General features: G+C 41.6%; 1 protein-coding gene across 4 annotated transcripts in view; it reads right to left on the reverse strand.

Annotated features, from left to right (window-relative positions):
* The window catches only part of BCAS3 (BCAS3 microtubule associated cell migration factor), a 361,152-nt gene that overhangs the window by 167,072 nt on the left and 170,103 nt on the right, over positions 1 to 23,977 (reverse strand). The gene's annotated exons all lie outside the window — the stretch shown is intronic.

Raw genomic sequence — 23,977 nt, forward strand, 5'->3', positions numbered from 1 at the left:
TGTGATTATGCATAATGAATAAGTAAATATACATTTATGATGGAGAGATGTTACGGTTCAAAAAAGCAATACACAACATCTTTCAGCTAGCCTTTCTTAAAACCCTAATATGCTTGTGCATAAATAAAGCCCTTAGCTTGCTTGGATAGACTCTCAGCGAGACGTGCCGATGGTGCTAATTCAGAGCAGAAAACACTCTTATTCCAGGCCACTGCAGTGAAGTGACATTTACCTAATGCAGCTATAAATTTCCTGATAATTAGTGGGCAGCTGATGGTGATGCAATCTGACTAGTGCAGCAATGCCAGCCTCAAACTAGCTCTCCAACACCCACAAGTTAATCAGATTTAAAACCAAAAATTTTCCAAAATTCTGAATAGCGCAATGGCTCAGAGACAAAGGCTGGTGCCACTACGCTCACACCAGTCGCTGTCATCTTTTAACGTTGCAGACACTGTTACTAATGAGATGTAGCTCCCCTTCACACGCAACCATTTTTAATGTCAAAAAACTCATGTGACTTTTCACTTCGCATCAAGCAATCAACATTTCCTGAATTCTATATAACTAAGGAAATTTAGAGAACTTCACACTGCTAAAATGATGGACTTTTGAGGTGTACAAAACAGTATCTTCAAAAATCATTTTCAGAAGTTACTTCTAAAATTTTACAAGCCCCTGAGATTCCTTAGCCTGTTCTGAAAGTTTCCGATGTCATCTGGATTTTCCGAGCTAAGTAGCTGAGCAACTACTTTAAAAATCTGGCACCAAATCGCACACAATCTTTCACCTATCGTGAGGTGCACAGTCCCCAATGTCACTTCGTTCTACGTCACTACCTACAAAATAATTCAGTTTGATGAAATGATACTAAGGAACCTTAATTGTTGTTTTCTTTTTCAAACCTAAAGCTGGAAAATGTTTACATTCTAATACTTTAGAAGTATAAGACTGATTAAATAGTAGCTCTAGATGTCCTAGTACAGTAAGTTTATTTTACGCTGCAAGGACTAGTATGGAAGTTGTAAGGAGATTCTCAGACAGAGAGAAAACACAGACCCATCCTTTAAAATACTTTCTCAAAACAATCTCTGACCTTTTAGGTGCATCATGAACAAGGCCAGTCAATCAGAGAAAACCCTTCTCCCTGTTCTTTTCTTGGATTAATTGTTTGTTTATCACACTATTTTAGAGAGAAAGAGAACTTTTCTGCATGGTAGGTTAGAATATTGTTCTAAAGCCAACCATAAGATAAAACGTCATGAGAAAGTTACCTAACATTTGGAAAGTACCCTGAAATTCTTGTTGAATGCAAAGGGCCATCCACACATTCTCACTGCTCAGGACACATTCAGCTCACACCTTTATTTCCTGAAGGAAGGGAAAGACAACTTCTACCAAAGCTGCAAGGCTGGCCGAGGAGCGCTTCCCACATTCCCTACTGCTCCCTTCTCTGTGGTGTTCATCACACTTGCTCATCTGAGATGCAAGTTCCCAACTGCACGTTACTTTGGGTTTTGCCTATCGTTTTTGGCCGCTCAAGCGCAGCAAGTAGCGATGAACAGGTCATGCTCTACCTGGGAGGCTGGCAGCAAGTGGAGGACCGCAGGGGGCTGTCCTGGGACCCGTCCTCATCACTGACTTGGAAGAAGCCACCGAGCGCATTCCTGTCACATTTACAGACAAGACCAAATTGGGAGGATATGCTGAAGTGCTCGAGGGCAGGGCTGCCGCTCAGGGGGACTTGGAGGAACAGGCTGATGGAAACCTGGTGAAAATCAACAAGGCCAAGGGCAAAGTCTGGCACCGTGCAAGGAAGAGCCTTGTGCAGCAACACCAGCTCCTGGTCAGAACCCGGCTCCTGCATCACGCCTGGTCGGGACGCAGAGAGCAAAGGGGCACCAGGCACATCCACGCAGCTCGGTGCCAGTCACCGCTGCTTTAATAAACACTCCCGCAGTGGATGGATCTCCTGTGTGGATCAACAGCATCTTCACGTGAGCACAAATCTGACAAGAAAGGAACTGCAGAGCATAGGATCTAATCCCTGCACGCATCATACCAACCCCAATAAAGTCAGGGCATGTTTTTCCACGTACTCAGCTTTTTAGTTCATACACTAATTATAGCCCATACTGATTTCAAAAAGTGAAAAAAAACCCCACAGAGTTTAAAAAAAAAACTAAAATAGGGTGAAATCATTATGTATATTTTTGTTTTGAATTCCTAGTTAATAGAAGTGTTGAACCATCTAGATCTTACCAATATGCTTTTGAAATCTGTCTTTAGTTACACGTCCAACACTAGATAGGAACTTTCTGACCTCTCTCCGATTTAAAACTCAGTTGTAAGCATTACTTTTTGTCATTCTTTTTCCTTATTAAAAAGGGCAGTGCGGAAAAAAGATGATTAAAGATATCAAACAAACACCAAACCTCATGTGAACGGACTGTTGGAAAATAAAGTACGATTTAATGACGTGAGAAATTAGATGAAACTGTCAAGTTTAAAGAATCTTAAAATGGTTAACAGGTCAAAACATAAAAACTTCTTTATGTATAGAGTGAATATAAAGGGAACATGGTAAGTATCTGCCAAGGGTTAATTGCAACCCTGCATGAAAAGCAGTTAACAAGTGAGAGTTAGAACACCCAGGAGGAAAAGAAAAATTTTTCCAGTGCCATGAGAAATAAACAACAAGGGGGAAATATTTCCTTTGGCCACTGTTACCTCCTCTCCAAAAGCTCAGAGGAGCAGTGGGAATGCCAAGGCCTGGTTTGCTCTTGACTCCCTCTGAAACATTTGTCTTCATTACCACTCTTTTTAATCAGGGCTCCTTCATGAGTGTTTCTGCTCAGCCCCCAAGGGGCAACTCTCGGCTGCGATAAATCAGCATCCATACCGCAAGTCACTAATCAGCACTCTCAGGGAAAGAATAACAGCGAAGTGCAGACCACTAAAGGCTTGGAGAAACCTGAAGGCTTAGTGGCCTCAAGGAAGAATGGCCTACATAAAAATAAGAAGTCAGTGAACCATCACTACCTTCTAGGCTTAGCAGGACTTGCATTCGGAGAAATTATTTAAAAGCCTCTTGCACACAAATAGTTCTCACTGTCTAAAGGGTACTTTATTGATAAAGAGGAAAGGCGCTATCACCCCTGAGCTTGGTTCAACTAACTCAGCGTATTTCACTCCTACCTCCTACTAGAAAGCATTCAAGGAAACACACTTGGTAGTGGATACCTAGTGCTGCCGTCCTCCAATTTCTGGAGAAAAAGATCAGTGTATGATGAAATCCAATGAAGAGGAAAGGGAAACTGATAGACGGTAACACATTTCCAAGACATCTCCCATATTATTGCAATGGAAGCGGAAAGTATTTTGTCTGTTACTTTTTTTTTTTTTAAAAAAGGTTATTTATAAACACAACTAAACAGACATCACTTTAAAAGGAAAATATCTGCATTGGTTTCTGTGCTTATGACAATCTCCCTGCATTTGATCCCTTTAAAACTACTGCGTGATGTTCCAACTGCAGAAACAATTAATATTTCAAGAGTCATTATTATTCCTTAAAATTGTCCAAATTCCCAACTCCGCATCAACGCTTGCCAAACACATCACAGAAAAAAGCTGAATGCACACCCAAAACCCTTCTGCTTTTTCCCCAAGCAGCGTGGATGCCAGTACCACTATGAAATAACTGTGAGCTGTAAAACCGTACTAAGTATTGGCATCCAAATTAGCAAACTAAGCATCCTCTCATCCAATAGCTGTTAAACAAAAATCCCAGAGCAAGCTTTTCCAAAACCACAATTGCAGCCATCCACAATTTTTTCCCCGTTAAGACTCATCTCTATGGTACCTGGAAACCTGGCCCATGTAGATAAAGCGATTATGGCCATACATGGAAAGATCACAGAAAAAGAAGAATCTTCCACCCTTCCTACTTCCAAAGCTCAGGAAGGTCCAGAAATCACATCCATCCAGCGGGCAGACTCCAGCACTGAAACCGAGCATTACTGTAGAAAAACCTTCTACAGCCCTAAATCAACAAACCAGAATTATTTACTGTTGTCTACTTCTTTTTTCTTAAAGTTCTGGACTATATAATCTGTAGAACAGATTCAGCTATAGCTGGGAGGTAAAGAAGGGCACCTGCAAATGCTTCCACATGGCCCAAATTTTGAGGTCTCTCGCATGTGCTTCACCGTTTGGCATTTCTACGGTGGGATGAAGAGCCATAGCTAAGTCTGTGTCTCATACAATGTTGCTTTAACACAGCTTTAATCCTGAACTCCAAACAGAGGGGATGGAGAGAGACAACCTTCACTATCCACTCATCACGAACTTCTGAAGGGTTCCAGGATCACACCCAGGTTTATTACGCTTAAAGGAGTTACTGTGAGCAACTTAAAAACATTTACAACTTCACCTTAATCAAAACCCAAGTAAATAATCCGCTATTCATGCTTACTAATTAATTCACATTAGAATTTAGAAGTTATCTAAGTGGCTAATTTCAGGTGGTTACAAGGAGCACACAACGTTCAGTTTAGGGAGACACAATCTGCTCAAAAGTCAAACCTTTTGAGCGCTATAAATAGGTGGTTCAGAAAAGTTAGAGACGGGTTACATTAGAAGAGCTGCTAAACGTGGAATGTAACAAAAATATTCTCTACATCAATCGTGCTCCTTTACTTCAAAGAATTCAATATACTTCAGTGTTCCTTTCTCAAAGATGAAAATTGTCATTTAAGTTGTCTGGTCCCACTCCACTTAAATGATCCTTTAATTTCCTTTCTTATTTCTAAGCCCTCAGGTGGCGAGTGCAATGCTATCTGGCCTCGGTTGCATGTAAAGTTCACAGCTCCTTTGCCTGATCTCATGATCCTCTCTCCAAACAGCACTTTCAGAAGCGTTTCCTGTCTAGCTCTGCCTTGCGTGATGTGCTCCTCGGCGGAATCAGCTGCCAGACTAAATCCCTTTCGTGGAAAGCCGGAGAAAACGCGGCTGCGGCCCCTTCCCCCTCCACCTAGGGCCTGACATCCGGAACTGACTTAGGAAGTACTATAATGGTTACCAAATTTTTGGGAACTGCCTTAGCTTTTCTGAGCTAAACACATGTTTAGTACAGGCAGCATCCACCGGCACCACTTGACCTTATGGCAGCCTTCGAGTTGCTGATTTTTCCTTTTTTTTTTTTTTTCCCCCCTCCTTGAAAAAACAAGAAAACTTTTACCAGATAACACATGATGTAAATGCAAAATTATGTTGTGAAATGACTGCAAACATGCTGCTTTCCAGATGTTTGACGAGACAGTAAAGAAACAGCACAAAGAAGGGTCAACAGTTTCCGTCAGAGACTCTGCTGGGTTCCACATGAAAAAAAAACCCAAACCCCAACATTCAGATCTCATAAATTCAGGGGACTCCGTGCAGCTGTCAAGCTATGTAGACTTTAGGAATAAAACGCAAGGTTCCTCTGTCATCTGCCAAATTTCACTCCATCCATAGGTGGTTAAAAGATGTTTGACTGTTAACATTCGATTAATTTCCTAAACCCATTATTACCTCAAACGAAAGAGGCTGCCTGGGAACCGCTGCTCTGGTAAAAGCTACCCGAGGTAAGCAAGGCTGCATCCTGTTTGCTTATAAATACAAATCCTCCCTGAACTGCACGAAAACACTTTGCAGGAGAAAACGTTCAAAAAAAAGAACTGGAAGAAGAGATGAAAGAAAACAGTAGCTGCCAGGCACTTCCCTTATGCCCCTCAGGCCAAGAACGACCAATACTATTGCCACAAGGAACATCAGCTTTTATTTTTCATCATCTAATCCCTTGGCAGGTGTCAGAAGGACAGACAGATCACCCTGCGATCACAAACGCTGCTACCAGCGCGGGGCCCCAGGAAGCTGCAGAGCAGTGGACATCGTTGCACGAATCCATCAGGATCGGCGGGGCTGGAATTTCATTTCTTTCCGACTCTGCTTCCTCTCTCAGGACACAAACCTGTCCTTTTGGACAAGACCATCAGGAGCAGCCATTATAAGACTACTCTTGCTGTGCTTTTCTTAGGTCCCCTTTTCTGCTCAAGCAATTTTTACCGACTACATTACTTGTAACGGGCTGGGTGATACTTTTTACAGAAACCAGTTGAATTAATCTTGAATTTCTGCACGTTTCTACATCGGGAAACACCAAACATAAGTCACAGACAGCTCTGATGAAGTGGAAACCATGGTTTTAGACCCGTGCGTTTGTTAGCGTGTGATCTGCTCAGTGCAGGATCGCGTCAAATGCCTTTTAAAGACACACGGCTTAGTCCTACCCTGGGATGTTCACACGGTCTCCCGTGGCTCCCTCGCTCAGCAAAGGGCAGTACGATCGGGCTCGTGCACCGAAACGGGCCAGGCAGGGATTGCCATGACTGTACGGACACTCACATCCTGCATCTGTGAGGTTCTGGGTGCAAGAAAAGACACCCCATGAAGATGTTCTACCCAAGCATACTGACCAGCCCGATTGAAGAGAACTGTGGTATGTCTGTACGTGAAAACGCCACCGCTGCAAACATTTTCGCTCCAGACAGAGCGTGCATCTGTGGAGCTACTCTAAAACTGCTTTATTCTGTTCTAGCTGCACCAATCAATTCCCCCGCAGACAAACCCCAAGCCAAGAATGAATTAATTCACTGTATTCAGCAGCAAGTAATAGCCAGTAGTTGGCAGCACATTCCCTATACCTCTGACACGTGCCTTGGGGAAATCTCCCCTGGCTGGCAGAAACTGCATCTAATGGTATGTTAAGAACATTTTTGTTCTCCTCTGCAGTAATCAGGATAAAAAGTCAGTGTGCTCTGCCTGCTGCGCTGTCATAGCTGGATCCTCTTCTTCCAGGAAAGCCTGACACAAAAGATGAGCTGGATTTCCCTCTGTGACTGATGCAATAAAATCCCTGGCTTGTCTTTTTCTGTGTTATTACAGCATTAAAATATTGCACGTAGTGAAATATATACTTAATTTTATTTACAGTGAAGGAAATAATTCATTTGGTTGTGAAAGAGTTAATAAGGAAGAAAATCACACACAGTGCGTGTTAAAGGTTAGAGGAATAATCAGTCATTTGAAAAACACTACATAAACATTTTTCCGGATGCAATTTTCAGTCCAAGGATACATTTCCCAGTAGAAATCAGCAGCTAAAAAGGAAATCATTTAGTCTCCATAAGTGCCAAATTGTATCCTGATTTTTCCTGGTCTGGCTCGACTTTCAAAACTAGTGGTTCAACTTCTGCAATCTTTCACCCAACGACTATATAAACACATCCTTATAAGACAGACATAATCCTTGGGTGGGCCAATTTATGTTGGATTATAAAAATACTTAAAGTACAGAATCATATAATGACTGTTGTCCTTTGGTTTTCACTAAACGGAAAAAAAAAAAACCAACCCAGCCAATACAGACAGTCTCCGCTGTTTCAAAAGGCAATCTGCGACATTCTTCTTTTGCAACTGTGTCAACATCTTTTGAGAGTAATTAGGTACCGCTAAATTTATTATTTAGTTATCACAAGCTCTATTTTAATGACACCTAATGTGACACATATCTATTTTGAGCTTTCACAGGCAGGGGGGAAAAAAAAGAAAAAAAATATCAAAAAAAATCTCTGGCAAATTGTCTGCATATCAACGTGGTGAGTTACCGCCCAGCGCGAGCGTCCGCTGCGCCGCACGATCCGAGTGAATTAAGTTGTTACGCACACCAGCCAGAAAAACAATTCTCACTCTCAAAAATCCTTTGGCTACTCTCTGTTTGGTTAAAGGTTATATAAATAGTAGCTTTAAGAAGGATAAAACAATCTCCATACAAAGCAAACAAATTCATTTGTAATTTATTGCTGCCCGATGCACGTATACACATACCCATGTATAAATGTATACTTTCAAAGAAATTATCTGTTCCTGCACATTTATTCTTTCAGCGATGGAACTAAGAAACAATGGAAACTTTTATTCTTCGTGGAAAGGTAAATTCTGTTTTTTCACTTCCCTTCTGAAACTCTAGAGCTTTTACAGGCAACTACAAAAGTCAGCGTGCTAAAGCCAACAGTATCCTATCTTCAACACTTACCATGTGGTAGAAAAGAACTCTCCTTTTCCTCTAATGTATAAAGTTATGTGAAAGAAGACATTTTTCTAGTCTATAGAGGGTAAAGAATAAATTATAGTGATAAGATCTGGAAAAGTTTGGTTGGAAGTTAAGAGATTTTCACATCTGTGTCTACACATCCATGTCTTGGGAATAATGTATCTCAAGTACCAGTCACATAAAAATGCAAGAAATTGTTCCTCTCTCAAACGTAGCAAAACCATTCATTGTACTTGTGTCTACACTTTGACTGGTAGCTTACAACAGTGACCTGAGCTACAAAACTGAAATGTTTTCCCCTGTTCAAAATACTGTCTATTTAATGTGTGTATGCATTAAAAAAATACATAAATACCAACATATACACAACTTAATTCACCATGACATTATGTCCTCTTTGAGCTTGAACAAGTTAATTTATTCATGCTGTTCAAACATAAACTGGGTGAAACAAGCCTGACTGAGATCCCGAAAATCAACGACCATCTTTCCCTCGGTTTCTTAGGGCTTTGGATTCACCTCCACTGCTTTTTCAGGCAGATTCTTCGCATCGTGTTATTAACAATAGTCCAACGCCATGTCAACAATGTCTGAGAAATTACTTCTTATTTATTTAAATAAAAGGGACATTGGTACAGCCTTTCATAAACCTCATACAGACCTCGTGCAGAGCACGTGCATGTGTCATACAGCAGGAAAACAGGAAATTGTACCGATTGCAATGCTTTCTTGAAGCTTTCTGTTGGCTCCTCAGCTCACATAAACACAACGTATGCGGTAACACACCATCCCACAGTTTTACCCCCATGAAACAAAGAGAAACAAGATGAAGCAATTTAAGCCAGTAAGACTGTAACACTTTTCTCTAATTGCCTAGTACAATTTATGATCTATTTCAAAGGAAGATTACATTATTAATCCCTAATTTACAGAAATAAAAATAATAAAAAACCCCATACTCTGCAAAACAGTGAAGAGTAACCACATAAAACACACACCAAGGTCCTCCAACTCTGAGGACTTACACCAGGTGGCACCTATCTTAGACATTTATTTTATCCTACTTTTTGACAGGACAAAGCATCCAAACAAGGTTCAACAGGGCAGGATCGTACCAGAGTAACTAAGAAAGCCCCAGTACCTCTTTGAACCATAAAAGAAAAGATTTTGTTTAAAATGAAGAATTTCTGGTGGACATATTTCACGTTCCTTTCTGATTTAAAACACTCTGCTATGAAAGCTACCATTATTTAAAAGTGAAGAAAGAAAAGGGAATTTGCCCCATTTCTCCCCACTCCTCACTTTGCTATTGTCCCCTGTATCTATTTCCAGGAAGCCATATTCATTAGGGTTAATCTGCCTACTAAATGAATAAACAAAGGATTTCTCTGTCACCGAGAGGCCAGGTGAGCCGATATCATCTTCTAACACAGAAAATCATCCGCACAAATACAGCGCAGGAAATTACCTGCTGCAATCCCACACCTGGGATCACTTGGCAAGTAGCTTAGAAATGTTGAGTAGATGACTGAAATCAAACTAATTTTTTTTTTTTTTTTTTTAAATGCAGACCTTCTATCAGCAGGGAAAAAAAAAAAGGCCTTTCTAAAAATGTGATGCAACAAGGTCTTGAATGTCTGGGCTTACCACACTTACTAGCATTTCAGAGAATTACCTCATATGAAAATGTTATATGGATTTGTATAATTAAAGTACAGTGCTTACTAACTAATGACAACTACCTGTGGCTGTCTCCAGCAGCGCCCATGGGGCTGCACCCTGTGAAAACATGAAAGTTTGCAAATTGTTGCCCTAAGAACCTAATGAAAGATACAGAAAAAAGGCTCTAATTGAGCTGCAAGAAATACTGACATAAATCCAGCACCTAATATGATAATATAAACCTCCACACGCAAGTCATTGCACAGACCCAACTTGAAGCGCTGCTTGTTATCATTTCTGGTAGACACCACAGCAGATGAAGAGCTTCAAAAACGTCCTGCACGTTTTGAGAGCTGACACCTGATGGATGAGCTTCTTGTGTAGAAGAAAATACTGAGAAGCATGAAGAGAGGTTGGGGAAATTACCGAGAAAAACAAAGATGAGATAGGAAGAAGCATTCAAATGCTTAGATGCAAGTGTAGGAACCTTGCCCATGTTACGGCAGAAGAGGAGCCAACAGAGGGATTGAGAACTATGGGAATGGCTCTGCCAAAGGAGGAAGATGAGCTCAGCGGCTGCGATGGGGACTGACAGAGACGAGGGGTAATTCTGAGTATCAAGGAAACAGGAACGGGAGAGGTCACAGGATTCAAGAAAAGAAAGAAGTCACGCCTGGACAGAAACATGTAGGCATAAACCCCAAAGTTCACCTCTCGGCAATGCTGCGGAGGAAGAAACGCCAGGGTTTGAAGCTGCCCTGGATGAATGGTGCTCCCAAAGCTACACAGCAAAAGGCTCCCTTCCCTCCCGCAAACACGGATTCTTTTTGATGTTCCTTATACAGCGAGCAAGAAGAGATAAATTAAAATTGAGAACCTAGAGAGCTCTTTGATCCTATTGCCTGGAAATATGTATAAGGATATTTTCTCCAGACGCACTTTTGCTATATATGGAAACCAAATGCTGACTAATCATATAAACCTTATGGTGCCTAAGCACAGCTGTAATCTGCAGCAGAACACTGTCACAACGGCAAAGGAAAATGTGGAAAACTAAGAAGTTAGCTGTGGTGCCGAGAAAGAGGAGAAAACGGTGATCAAAGGCACTGGAGGCCAGATTAGACAGGAGGGAGAGTTTCTAGCTGGTTAGCTTTTAAGATACAAGTGACATATTTATGACTTATTCTTGTATTACTGAACTTTAACAGTCCAAGTAATGATTATCCATTTTCCAAGTTTACAGAAAAATGATTCTATACAAGACCTGCTGACTCAGGACAACGGTAATAGGATACAAAAGGCCGAATTTTGGTTTATTGCTTTATAGATAGCACCAGTTGGTAGCGATAGAGCCACTTAGAGCTGTTTATGGAGACACACCATGAGCCGTGGCTGGGAACAGACGGAGCCACCAGCCGAGGGAGGGGAGGCGAGAGCTGGAACCTGCCCGCCTGGCCTTACGTTTCAGGCGCACACAGGGATGGGGCACGGACAGATGGACACACGTGACATTGGCACTCGTGGTGACCGCCGGGGACAGCACGGCTCGGCAGCGGTGGGGGCAGCGTGGGCATCACTGCTCCAGCGTGGTTGGGGAACATGGAGGAGGCTTCTCCTTCTATGGGTACTCATTATCCTCTGAAATTACACCACAATAATCCAAAGAAATGGAACCAGTTTCCCTTTAAAAGGGCAAAACAGATGGAATTTGTACATTCTTAAGAGAATTTCCATTTATGGGAATGGGATCATATATGTCTCCAAAATCCAAGATGGAAGCTCTTGGAACTTTTTTTTTTTTTAAACTTACATTCTTGACTGCTGGAACTTTGCTCTGGTGCTTTTACATTAACAGAAGTTTGTAAAAATACACAAATCCTTTTCATTAATGACTAAACATCAGGTGAGAACACGGTCATCTCACAGCGTGCTTTGGAAGCTCACGTTTTCTTGGTTACACTGATTGTCTGAGGAACATCTCACCAAGCTACCACTGGCATATGACCACCGTACGCTCACTTTCCAGCAGCATATTAAAGATACCATCCAAGTACCAGATCACTAATACTGGTAATTGTTGCTCATTGTGAAATCTGAGAGTACACCAATACAGAATCCTGAGTATTATCAGCATTTACTACTGGAGTTAATCTGTCATTTACTGAATCCCCAGTACAAGCAATGGGAAAAATATGAACTTGAAGAGCAGCATCAGTTCTTGCTTTTCACTTATCTTAAAGTGCTGCTCATCAGTATGGCATACCTAATTAATGCTTTCAATAGGTGTTAAAAATTCCTAGGCTGTAATGCAGTAAATGCATTATGAACAGGGAAAGGCAAGTGGCTATAGTTTAGAAGCACAAAGGTGAGATAATGGCCTTCCACATCACTGAACTGTCAACCTCATTTAGCACAAAGCGTGGCATCTGGAGATTTCAAATCATACAGCCGTTTAAAAATATATAGAATGTTAAATTAAATGACAAACACGAGACATGTCACCTTTTAGAGGCAGAAATGTAAAACCAAAGCATATGTTCTCCAACTATATTTGCTTCAGGATCAGCAATACTTTTGTAACCTCATTAGTTTCTTCACTTGGTTTTAAACATGGAAAGATGGATATACAAATAAGTTACAGGTCCTCCACGTGATATCCTCAATTATAAGTCAATCTCTACCAGCAAAATAAATGAAGAACTCTGGGTTTAACTCTTACAGGGAGTCTGGGAAGTGAAGACAATGAGGAAAAATTTCTGCAAGCTGTGAGGGACTAAAGTTACTCTGTATTTTGAGCTCTGAATCCAAGAGGCGTGTGTAAATATCTAACTTTCAAACCTACATTTACAAACAAATCCCGTAGCCTCTACGTGTGCTGAACTCTCGGTGACATCTCCAGAAGCCCCGTGGGGTTACGTGTGCAGAAACGAGCCCAAGCTCAGGTGCCCTGATAGAGGGCCACCCAATGTCTGCAGGCAGTTGATCTGTCTCTGCCTGGCACGGAGCCTCAGCTAATGAAGTGTCCCTGGCTCCACGCAGAGCTCCCTCGGGTCTCGACACCGTGGTCTTGTCACCGCTACAGTGGGACAGTGCTGCATCGAGACCGTCAGGCAGCCCTGCAGGGAGTCAGCCCATGGGTGGCACAGCCATGACAGAGGAGAAGGTGACAAACCCCACTCGCGAGCGTTATTTGGATATGTCGGCACAGTGCTTTGGCTCTTCCGCCAGCTCCCATTCCCCGGGAACAGGGAGAGCAGACCACGTACGTCCTTCACCTGCGTCGGGGGCTGCCACCCATCTGACATATCACTGTACTCAGTCACATCCCAGCACTTCAGAGCACGCGTTCAGCACTTCACGGCATGAACAATCTTCCACTCAAGTGTTACTAAAAGGCTATAACTAGGCCAATAAAGCTGGATGTTATTTGTCCATTCGTGGCAATGGGGAAACGGTGTCTGCTGATGACATTAAACATAACATCATACCCACAATTCAAAATTTTTTTTAGCTACCTGCTATATAAACAGATCAGTTAAAAGTTGCCAATTTAACATACAGTGGGGCAGTGCTAAAAAGTAGTCATGTCAGGGGATTACAGCAGGTAGAGCTGGTGCTCCTCCATCTTCCTCACTCCCCATTGAAAGGATTTTATAGCACGAAGAATATTTGATACTGCCCAACCACCAACAATCAATAGTCTGACTGAGCCCAGACGCAGAGCATCCTTAAGCATGTGGTTGTGCTTTCTCCTGAGGACCTGCTTCAATAAGGCTGGATTCTCTCTCTTCGCAGGCACTGCAGGACCAGCACAAACCACTGCAGGACCAGCACAAACCACTGCAGGACCAGCACAAACCACCCGCAGTATAACCTTAATTTTTTTTTTTTTTTTTTTTTGCAAGGCAGAATCCCAAAGTTTCAGTCACACATTTCATTGAAGGGAAAGGAAAAGGCATCATCAAAACTTTGAAATAAAATCATGAAATAGTGAAGCGCTGCTTGCAGTTTAGCTTATTGTGCATGAAAGTTTAAACTTTGCTTTCAACCTCGGTTTTCCAAACATGCTGTCATTCGCTATAATATGGGTTAAAAATAAGAGAAAGCAAAGACGAAACGTAAATGATTTAAATGCATGCATATGTTCTTTTGTAAAATGCATAATGCATCTGCAGGTTTTTCCTCATATTTTGGACACAAATCAAGGGGGAAATGGTTCACTTATGATACAGTGAATTTTTTATCTACCTTCAGTGGTAAAACGTACTTCCATGGAAGTGTTTCACTGTATTCTGGTGGTTGCTGCTGTTTTGATTTTGTTTCACTTGTTTTTTTGGTGAGTTTTTTTAAAGCTTAAACAGAAACACCGAACCCAAAAGATGAACACAGAACTACTTCTTTTCTTCTCCAATTGCTTTCATGGAAACTTTCTGTTTGTTATAAAAATCCACTAGTAACACAACCAACCTTGTGGATGATCTACGGTCAATTATTAAATTACATTCAATCACAAATAAGTTTATAGAATGCTTTGCTTACTTTTAAAATATATTTTAAGTGATGGTCAAACAGTAGAACACGCAGTGATTTGCTCAGCATTCAGGCTGTAAACAATACAGGTGAGAGTCTGGAGAGGTACTTTTTCAATTAATGCAAATTCAGTTAATGGAAATCGTCCTGGTAGAAAGAGGCAGCAAGATCCTCACTACAACAGTGGCTTCTACTGCTTTCTTTATACCAAGGCAAAAATACGTTTGTTCTATCTTTCTAGAGGCCTCCTCTCCTGGAATGGCATAGTCAGGAATTTTTGTAGGGTCCTAACATTAAAAGAGGCCACGAATTAAGAGTTTCCAGTTCCTGTCCTGCATTTCTCACATCAAGGGCACCATAACTTGGAGCAAAGGAAACGTAACGCAGAAGACAATGACAGTTACCAAAACTAACGCTCAAACCCAACCAGATACTCAAAGCGAGCTTTTGGCCTCTGTGCCAAAGCCTAGCAAATTCTCCGAGTTATCCAGAAATGCAGGTGGGTCGTACGCGGCGGGGGCCAGCTGCATCTGGGACAAAAGCCCAGGCGAGCGAGCGAGCGTAGGGCCGGCTCTCGGAGCAGATGTGAGCTCCGGGGAAAGCAGCTGTGCCGGCTGCCCCCGCAGGGATTCCGCACCCGGCGCGGGAGGCACAAAGGGTTGCCCGCGGTCGCTGGAGGGAAGTCTCAGGCCAGAGAGACTTGGCAAGGTTGGGCTTTCAGAAGAGAAGGGCCCTGCACCCCACTTGACCCGGGGACATGGGATTTTTGATAGGACTATTACAATCACAGAGCTTATAAAATATATTTGGAAAGGCTTTCGTGTTGGTTTTGGGATAGCGTACGAAGGCCCCAGGAATCCACTCCGAGGCCTTAAATCTGTGGCCAAACTCCAGCAAAAACCATATGTTAGTCATATTACCACCTTTTTCTTTTCCCTGTTCTTGCTCCATTTTAAAGGGCCCCGCCCTGCGCAGTAAAGGAGAGACGGCCTCGGGGCAAGAGAGGCTCATATACCACTTCTCTTATCTGCAGAAATCCTGTGCTAATGATGTGAATAATCCCAAGTCTGCTTTCTGTCACTGACTGACTGTGACCTGCTTGTTTTCACCTTTGCAAGGGGAACAGCACCGGGAGGTTCGTGTGTGCGAAGCGCTGGGCTGTATGCGCTGCCTCTAAGGCTGGGCGTTCTTTTTGGAAGGAGGCGAGCTCCGGGGCGGGCTGTCCCCAGCAGCGAGCAAGACTGTAGGGGATCTTCAATTTGCAGAGCCCCCCTGGGCTGTACCTGCACAGGAGAACCGGCCGAGGAGGAGGAGGAGGATGGTGACAAGCAGGGGCTCCTTACAGCCCACAACCGACCGCCTGCTGGCGCCGGCTCCGGCTCTCTGTAGCGCTCCACCCGTAGCCAGAGCACTAACCGGCACCCAATTTAGCTTTGGTTCTAATAAAAAGTGAAAGTTAAAAGCAGTGCAAGCAGCAGATAAAGCGCTATTAAAAACTAGCTGGGATCATGCCAGGGATGGAGTCCAAGGCAGGGGGAGGAGCCAAGACGACCGCAAGGCGATGGGTATTTCACAGTATTGGATAATTAAGAAAAAGAAAATATTTTCCATCTGTTTGGTTTTTTTTTTTTTTTTTACCCCTTACGTCATTGAGGCAATAAAATATATACAAGTAAGTACCACCAGACTGTATTTCAACTTCAACATAAATATTTATTTCCAGCAGAGAACATCCTTACTGCAGCAAGGAGAGGACAGGGTGAGGAGGCTGTGATGATAACACCCTGGAAGTATTAACCTCCACCTTAAAATACATCAAAGGCCTGGCTAATTCATCATGCCAAATAGCTCAGTTTTATATGGTATATACCTAAACCCACACTTCTGCTCACCCATCTGTATTACACTCTAATGAACAATAGCTAAAACCTGCTGATTTTGGATTAACAATGGCGAAAATAGGTGCATATGCTGACATTACATTAAGAAAAAACACATGTGAGGACTGATACTCTTGCTTAAAGCTATTTGAGCACAGCTCCAGATACAGTCTCTGCAAAGAGTTTGTGTAGAGACTCTTCTACCATGAGCAGTGGGTTGGACCAGATGAATTCTGAAATCAGACATTAAGCCTCTAGTGACTTATAAAAGAAAAAGGTTTTGTGGCTCTGGAAATATAAGAAGTGTCAAACATTTCGTTATTACATAGTGAAGTATTATCCACAAACCAATTTATTACCTGTAGAATAAGGAAATACAAGCGAGAAGAAAATTGGATTCCTACTGAAAGTAGTTTCTGGTGGGACGCTGGTGGCCAACCCACACCCGGCACAGCCAAGAGCTCAACGCTGCCCAGTAAGCCAGCACCTTATCAACTTCTGCCTCGGTTTCTTCTTTTTGTGCAGAATGTTTTGATTTAAAATACAGCACTATTATCTCACTACTTGGAAAAAAAGAACAAAAGTCCCAAACAAGCCACCATACTTGTTTTTAAAAGCTATTTTTGCCACGTAATGAAGAGAGGAATTAAAAAAAAAAAAAATTTGATTCACTATGAAATTAGGAAACGATGCTCAGCAGCTGCCGCATCACTTCCAACTGAGCTTGAAAAGCCAAACCTAAAAAACATTCCTGGAGACTGCTTCATGCCCAGTTTTACACCTACAGGTTTAATTGCTCTGAAGAGGCCATCACAACCTATAGCACTCACGTAGCTGCTGCGCTCTAGGGACGGGGACATCAAGCCTCTTTGGGTATTTTACAGGCAGGAGGAAGCAGAGAGACAAAAGGAAGAGTCCACAGAGCCCTGAGGAGAAGGGCTGATATTCTGGAAGAGCTCCTGAACACAGAGGAGGACAAGTTGGAGGATCTCAAGACGATGAGAACCAGCAAGGTAGTTGATGATTAAAAACCTAGTGTTTGACAGAGACTACAGCCCAAAGTGGAGGAGATACACTTGAAACAAGAAATAAAGAAGCATATTTTAGAGGTTTTTCAAAGCAAACATGGGAAACTGAACAAATACTTTGAAGGATAGCCTAATTTAGAGAAATCATTAAATAAAAATGTCTCTTTATTATAAACTGGAAAACTGTTTCTAAATAAAGCTTTCTCTGAAGCGATACTGACTCTAGAATTCATTTGCAGATGGATGTTCAAATACTCATCTTTTAACCTGCACATGTAATACTGTTTTAAGAACATTTCAAACAGTCTAGATTAATAGATGAGCTTATAATACATTACAAACTTATAAAAATATCAAGATTTGTAAAACGATTCCTTTAAGCAGCGTATAAAAAGAGCAGAAATGTCAATGAACACGCTTCTTTGCAAATACTGTCTGGTGTGTTATTTCTGTGCAATCTATAAAAACACAAGTACAGACACTGAGGTTTCTGGATCTCTTGTAAGTTTAACAGTAGCTGGGAGCTCTTAGATCTCCAGCTATAATAAATATTGTATCCTACAGGAGCCCATCGGGAATCTCAGCTCATGTGTTGTTCCATAGAAGATTGTGGTGTCAGATATGATTAGAATCAACACTTTCCACTTATTCAGAGCTTTAAAGCTACCTATGCAGAACATTAACAACAACTCTTAATGAAAGACAATTAAGGGGTACATACGACAATCTTCTATTCATATACAAAAGACCTATTTTGCATTTTGGATTTTTTTTCCCCATAAACAAGCAGAAGGCGTTTTACATGCTTAGACCAGACCACACTCTAGCACACTGCTGTTTTTCAGCTGACAAACCATTATATGAGCTGAAGGTGGCTTCCCCAGCTGAAGGTTCACGTGTAACACTTCAGCAATAAGACACTCACTGTCTACATTAATGGACCACGGGTACACTCGTCAAGCAGGTTGTGTGACATGAGAACAACTGTCTTTGAGCAATAGAGGATGGCACCAATGACCATTAACATCGCCCCTGGAGGCCTCGTGGCAACTTATCTTCACATATGAAGAAAGAATCCCATTACCTTGTATTGGGTTACGATGTTGGTTAGGTCACAGTTATGCTTTCATCTAGCTATGACATCAACGTGGAAATTGCTGGGTTTATTGTTTGTCAAAAGTCCCCTGTGAACTATCAAAATTCGTATTAGCAAGATGAACAAGGTGATCGGCCTTTGGGGGATTAAGCATCTCAAGTAACTTAAATTGCTTAAAGTTGAATTCAACCTAACAAAGCAGCGTCTAGAAACCGTTAATTTTTGATTTTCACTTGCATGCCACACCATTTTTTTTTTAAGCTGATGAACAGTTATGTGTCAAAGCACAACCATCTTAGAAGAGATGAATTGCTTCAATTACTATGAGCCTCCTCCACTAAACCAAAGGCAAACTGGGATGAAGAACAACAGTGTCCTCCGTCACTGGCAGGGTAACAGCCACCCCACATCAGTACGTTATGCTGTGCAGAGTGATTTCCCGTCTCCAGAACCGACAGAATAACCCATGCACAACCATCACAGGGAGGCAAAAATAAATCAGTACATAATGGTTCTGCTGCTGTTCAGTCACTGTTCCCATGCTTGTCCTCTCCAGTATACTTCTCCTGCCTACAGAAAACACCCACCAGTGTTTCAAGACATTAACGCCACTCCATGTATCCCTGCAGCTGAGTCTTTTCCCAAGCCAGGCAACGATCCAGCAGCAAGTGCCCAGTCAGTAGTGTCAGGTCATTTTAATTTCTCTTCACATCTCCATAGTCTATAGGGCATAGCTGTTTCTAGATGTAATCATATATACTGCACTGGCATCTTGGAGCCTTGAAGTCAGCTCTGTCTTAAGGCTCTCTTCAAAAATCATCAGATAACATTTTCTCAAATTAGATGAAATAAATCAAGTTGAAAAAATTCCAAGTATGAGAATTTTGTATTATGCAGCTCATGCACACACACACATTTAGCAAGAGAGATGAGTAGAATGGAGAGAGCACGAGCACATGCAAGTATGTGCTATTGCACAGAGAAAACAAAAAAACTCTGAGTATATCCCACATGCTGTCACTAGTCTAGGAATAATACATAAAATGCTTTTCAAATAAGTAACGTAATAAGTGTTTTAAACAGATATAATGTTAACAGAATTGGCTCAGAAGTTATTCTGGGAAAGAACCATAACTTAAACTCATTTAAACTTAAGCTGTCAGAAAGCAGAAGTACAGAAGAAGCAGTGCTGGGTATGTGTTTCTGCTGTCACTAAACAGGTGATGCCCCCTAAGAATGGCTTGTTTTATCACCGTTATTAAAACCTCTCAGTTGCTGCGAAGAATAGACCAAGGGCCAAATCTCTTCCTTGGCTTCAAAGCTCAGCATTATACCCCCAGGATCTGAGCGCAATCTCTATCTCCAACAACAAACCACCTTTATACCATGCAGGTAATTACAGGTTCAGGTCAAGGACTCCAGACCGTATCGATTACATCTCTCTGCGAGGAGGACCCTGCAGCGCTGGCCGGCTCCGCTCGAGCGGGGCAGCTCAAGTATCCGTGACGCCAGGACTCCCCGGGCCCTACCAGCACCCGTAATGGGAAACCAGCGACTGCTCGGGCCTGTCAGTTATTGCCTGTGGCAAGAAGGACAGCCTGGGAATTCATAATGTCGGTGACTTCATCTGCCAGCTGCATTCACACATCTTTACTACCTGAATAACTGATCTCCGCTACTCCAAGGCAGCACTTTCTGGTGTACAGCGTTTGGGAATAAATATTTGATCGCACATACAACAGAAAAGAGCTCAGATGGTTTAAGGTGTGACAGCAGAAGTGTTTATTAAATTCCAAGTGAGAGCATTGCTGGACAGTAAAAATTTGTCCCATGGTCCCTATCTCACAGGTGTGGTGATGAACAATAAAAGATCCTTCACAGGCAGAGGGGAAGGAACCTTCCCTCCCCCCCAAACCCGAGTCAATTCTTCTGTTCATTAAACCCTCCGCAGGCAACAAGCTCTGTCCATGGCCAGTCACACACAAAAAAAAGGGAAGTACTAAATTACAAGCTAATTTTAAGTGGCCATTGATTGAAGTAACCAGAAGAGAGTTTCGTATTGTCAGAGCTTCATGCAACAGTAATAAACAGTCTTCATTAAAAAATGATGCGTGCGTCCCTCAGAAGGACAGCACATGCCAGGTTTCAGAAAAGAGCACAAAGGTTCCATCACCCCACACGCAATAAAAGAAAAAATAATATATATATATGCTCAGATTGTTTTCTGCTGCAATTTAATTCTCTTCATTGAAAAATCCTTCTTTCTCCAACTTCTGTATTTTTCCCAAGCAAGAATGAAACAGAGATCTCCTCCAAGTAGGAAAGGAATATGTTGATGCAAAACAGAGACCAGACAACTTCTCCATCAACATTCTACTCTGCTGACAGCGCAACAAAATCATTACTTGACTGATGTGTAAGTGTCAAAAAACCTCTTTGTATGGGGGAAAAAACCCCAAGGCTTTTCATAAACACACACACAGATGCACATACTTTTTTTTTTTTTACCTGGGCAGGAGTGAATTAGCAGCTCTGACCGAGCGTACCCACGTACCTGAGCCCTTCAACACATTTGTTACAGCTTAAGGAAACACTTGCCCTTACAGACTGGCTGCAGCTGTGCCGTCAAATCTACTGTGATCGGGAACTGCTGCAAAATCCTCTCTCTAGAGGCTTTCCATTGCTGAAAGTTCAGAGCTGTGGTTCTGTACAGACATCCCAACCTTCCTGCGCCCTTTAATTTCTGCATTATTATTACTCGAGTTCTATCAGGTTTGATTTTTCAGGTGTGTAACACATATGACATGCATCGTTCATCCACTAATTATAGTACAAAAATTCAGAAAGGTGCCTGGAAATATTCCATTACATATCTACCCTACACTTTTATTTTCCAGTTAGTCTCCATCACTCTGTAGATATCCTCAGTGAGCCAAAAAACATATCTAAAGTGAGGCCCATCGAAGAAAGGAACAGCAGTCAACGTAAATAGGTAATGTAAAGTTTTCAAGTCATGCCTGTAGAATGGTCCTCTGAAATACAGCCTGGGTGTTCAGCAACAAGTATTTTTTCAATCATGCTACAGATTTCTGTCCCAGGGTTGGTTGGTTTGGTTGAGTAAAGAGCGTGACCTTCAGCTGCTGCAACTCCAGCAGACAGAGCACTTGGAAGGTCTCTTTTCCCATCACTGGTGTCCAATAAAGTCTTAAATGTAACCTGACTTACTGAGGGTCTCTCCCATCCACCCTGCTACCCACAGGCACAACATTTAGATAGGTGATATCTATATCCTCACCCCACCTTTGTTAAACCCAGTGCAACCTGCTGGCAGCCCGGGCACTTCCTTGGGAAGGACGGACAGATGGACACAGGAGCACACGTCTGAGTGCTACACACCACGTGCATTTACTACATGTACAGTAGTGGTTCTTTTGCCGCATCATTATTACAGGCTTCTTGCTTTATAAAGCTTGAAACTCAGCGTTGTCCCTTTAACATTTCTAAGTGCCAATCTGGAACAGCATCTGGAATTACAGTGCATTTAATCCTTGAGGGTATATTCTCTCTGTGATGCATATGACTAAAACGTGTGCACTGAGGGACAAATGTCCAGTAGCTTTAGGTGACTACATTTCTGCAAATTTTTCTTAAAGATTTAAAAAAAAAAAAAAAAAAAAGAACAGAGAATTAGTAGAATTTTAAGTTGAGATAACCATATTGAAATATGCTTTTTTTTTAATTTATGCAAGTAATCTTTACAGATTCACCTTGAAAGCACCACTGCAAATTTTCATGATTGATATTCATGTATTCGAGTTTCATACTTTTTAAACAAAGATTTTTGCAAACGATGCTGCGAGAGAATATCGTCATTAGTATTCCACAGTTTTACAGACATGTGAAAAACACGATTAAAAAAAACACACAAATTTCAGGTTTGTCACCAAAGCGGGAGAAGGAAGTAAGCTATCGAGAATGGCGGAAGAATAATGGGAGATGATAAACATGTACTAGAAATCTTTTGATAGTGATGGAGTCAGATAAGAAGAGGCGCCACGCTGGTTGCATCTCTAAGCAACAGGCAATCAAACACCCAGATAAGCATCTTCATAAAGTGCAACAGACTCGAATGCATGGGGCATAACTGAAGAATCACTTCCTGGTTCAGCTTAGGTAGTAAAAATTTATGACCTACTTAAAAAATCCTTCAAACCTAAAAACGTATTTTTCAATAGATTTGTTTTCCATAAAGAATCCAAGCCATTTAGGGCATGCCCTGGTAATAGCAGGAAATGAGAATACTTACAGTAGTGGACTACAACCCAACAAATGCTATGTTGTACATGAACAGCATTCAAAATAAACCTTTAGAGTCAGAGCTGAGCTTAATGTAATTTTCTGCACGTCACATAGGTGGGAAGAGAAGAGAGCAACCAGAAAATACTCCGTCCCCTTTGCTGGGCTCTGTTACAAGAATAGCATGAGATCTCAAAAAACAGTGCATGGGGTTTTTTGTGCCTCCTTCACTCTGCAGCAGAATTCACACCCTATACCATCACACATAATCTGGCATATCTGCCCTAAACTTGGACCAATAATTTCTGCGCTGGAAAGGACGGGGATCAGGCAATATGAAAAGTGCAAAGATACAGTACAGTCCCTGAATCAAAAATCAATTCAAATCCAAACTGTCTGGCAGTGAAGTTAAATAAAATACTGCTATCAGCATGTCCCTAACAAAATCCATGTATTGTTTATAAGAAACTTATGAGGTGTTAAAACAAAACTGAGTCACTGCTGTACAGTAAATATATTTTCAGTGTCATAACAATGTATACAATTGACTTTGGCAATTTTAATATGGACACACATGTTAAAGGCATTACCAATAGAGCTTCATCACATTCACATGAGCCATTTCACATTAAGGCCCCATCCACACTAGAGGGAACCCTGTGAGGTTCATTGTTTCTATTGTAGGTGGAATAACACAGTTTTAGAATGTGTTATGGTTGCAGAATGGTTATATTTCAGAATTAATACACATCTTTGCTATAGGCAATGGCACTGCTCTGTTCATACACAAGCGGGGAAAAAAAACCCCCAACCCCTTGATAACCCGGATATCTCTATGTGTATCAGCTGGCACAGTCTCAGTGATAGTGAAGAACAACGATGCCATTAATCACCCCAAATCTGAAGTGTCAGATACACAGGCAGAAACACTCCTGTGATTCCAGCTTGTAACCTTTTATGGGTAACAGGCACAGATGAACTAGTCGGAAAAATCACAACTGATGCGTTCATGTTTTCTTTCTTCTGCATCAAAAAATTATTTCCAAAATTACTTTGCCATGTACTAAAACAAATAAAATTCCCTTTAAATAACCGGCATCAGATGTTTGTTTAAGCTCAACGTGAATTAATTTAACAAGTTTTAAATATTTGAAAATGGAATTTATAATGACAATCCTCAATACCCAAAGTAAATTTAGTTATTATTGAACTCAGTTATAAACACATCTAAGGAATATCCTGTAATACCCAAATAAATTAATTTGGCAAACAATATGATACTGTGGACTCAGAATTTATATCAATAGCAAACAAGAGTCTGGAACAGGAG

The sequence above is a fragment of the Numenius arquata genome, chromosome 18 (genome assembly GCF_964106895.1).
Source record: "Numenius arquata chromosome 18, bNumArq3.hap1.1, whole genome shotgun sequence".
NCBI lineage: Eukaryota > Metazoa > Chordata > Aves > Charadriiformes > Scolopacidae > Numenius > Numenius arquata.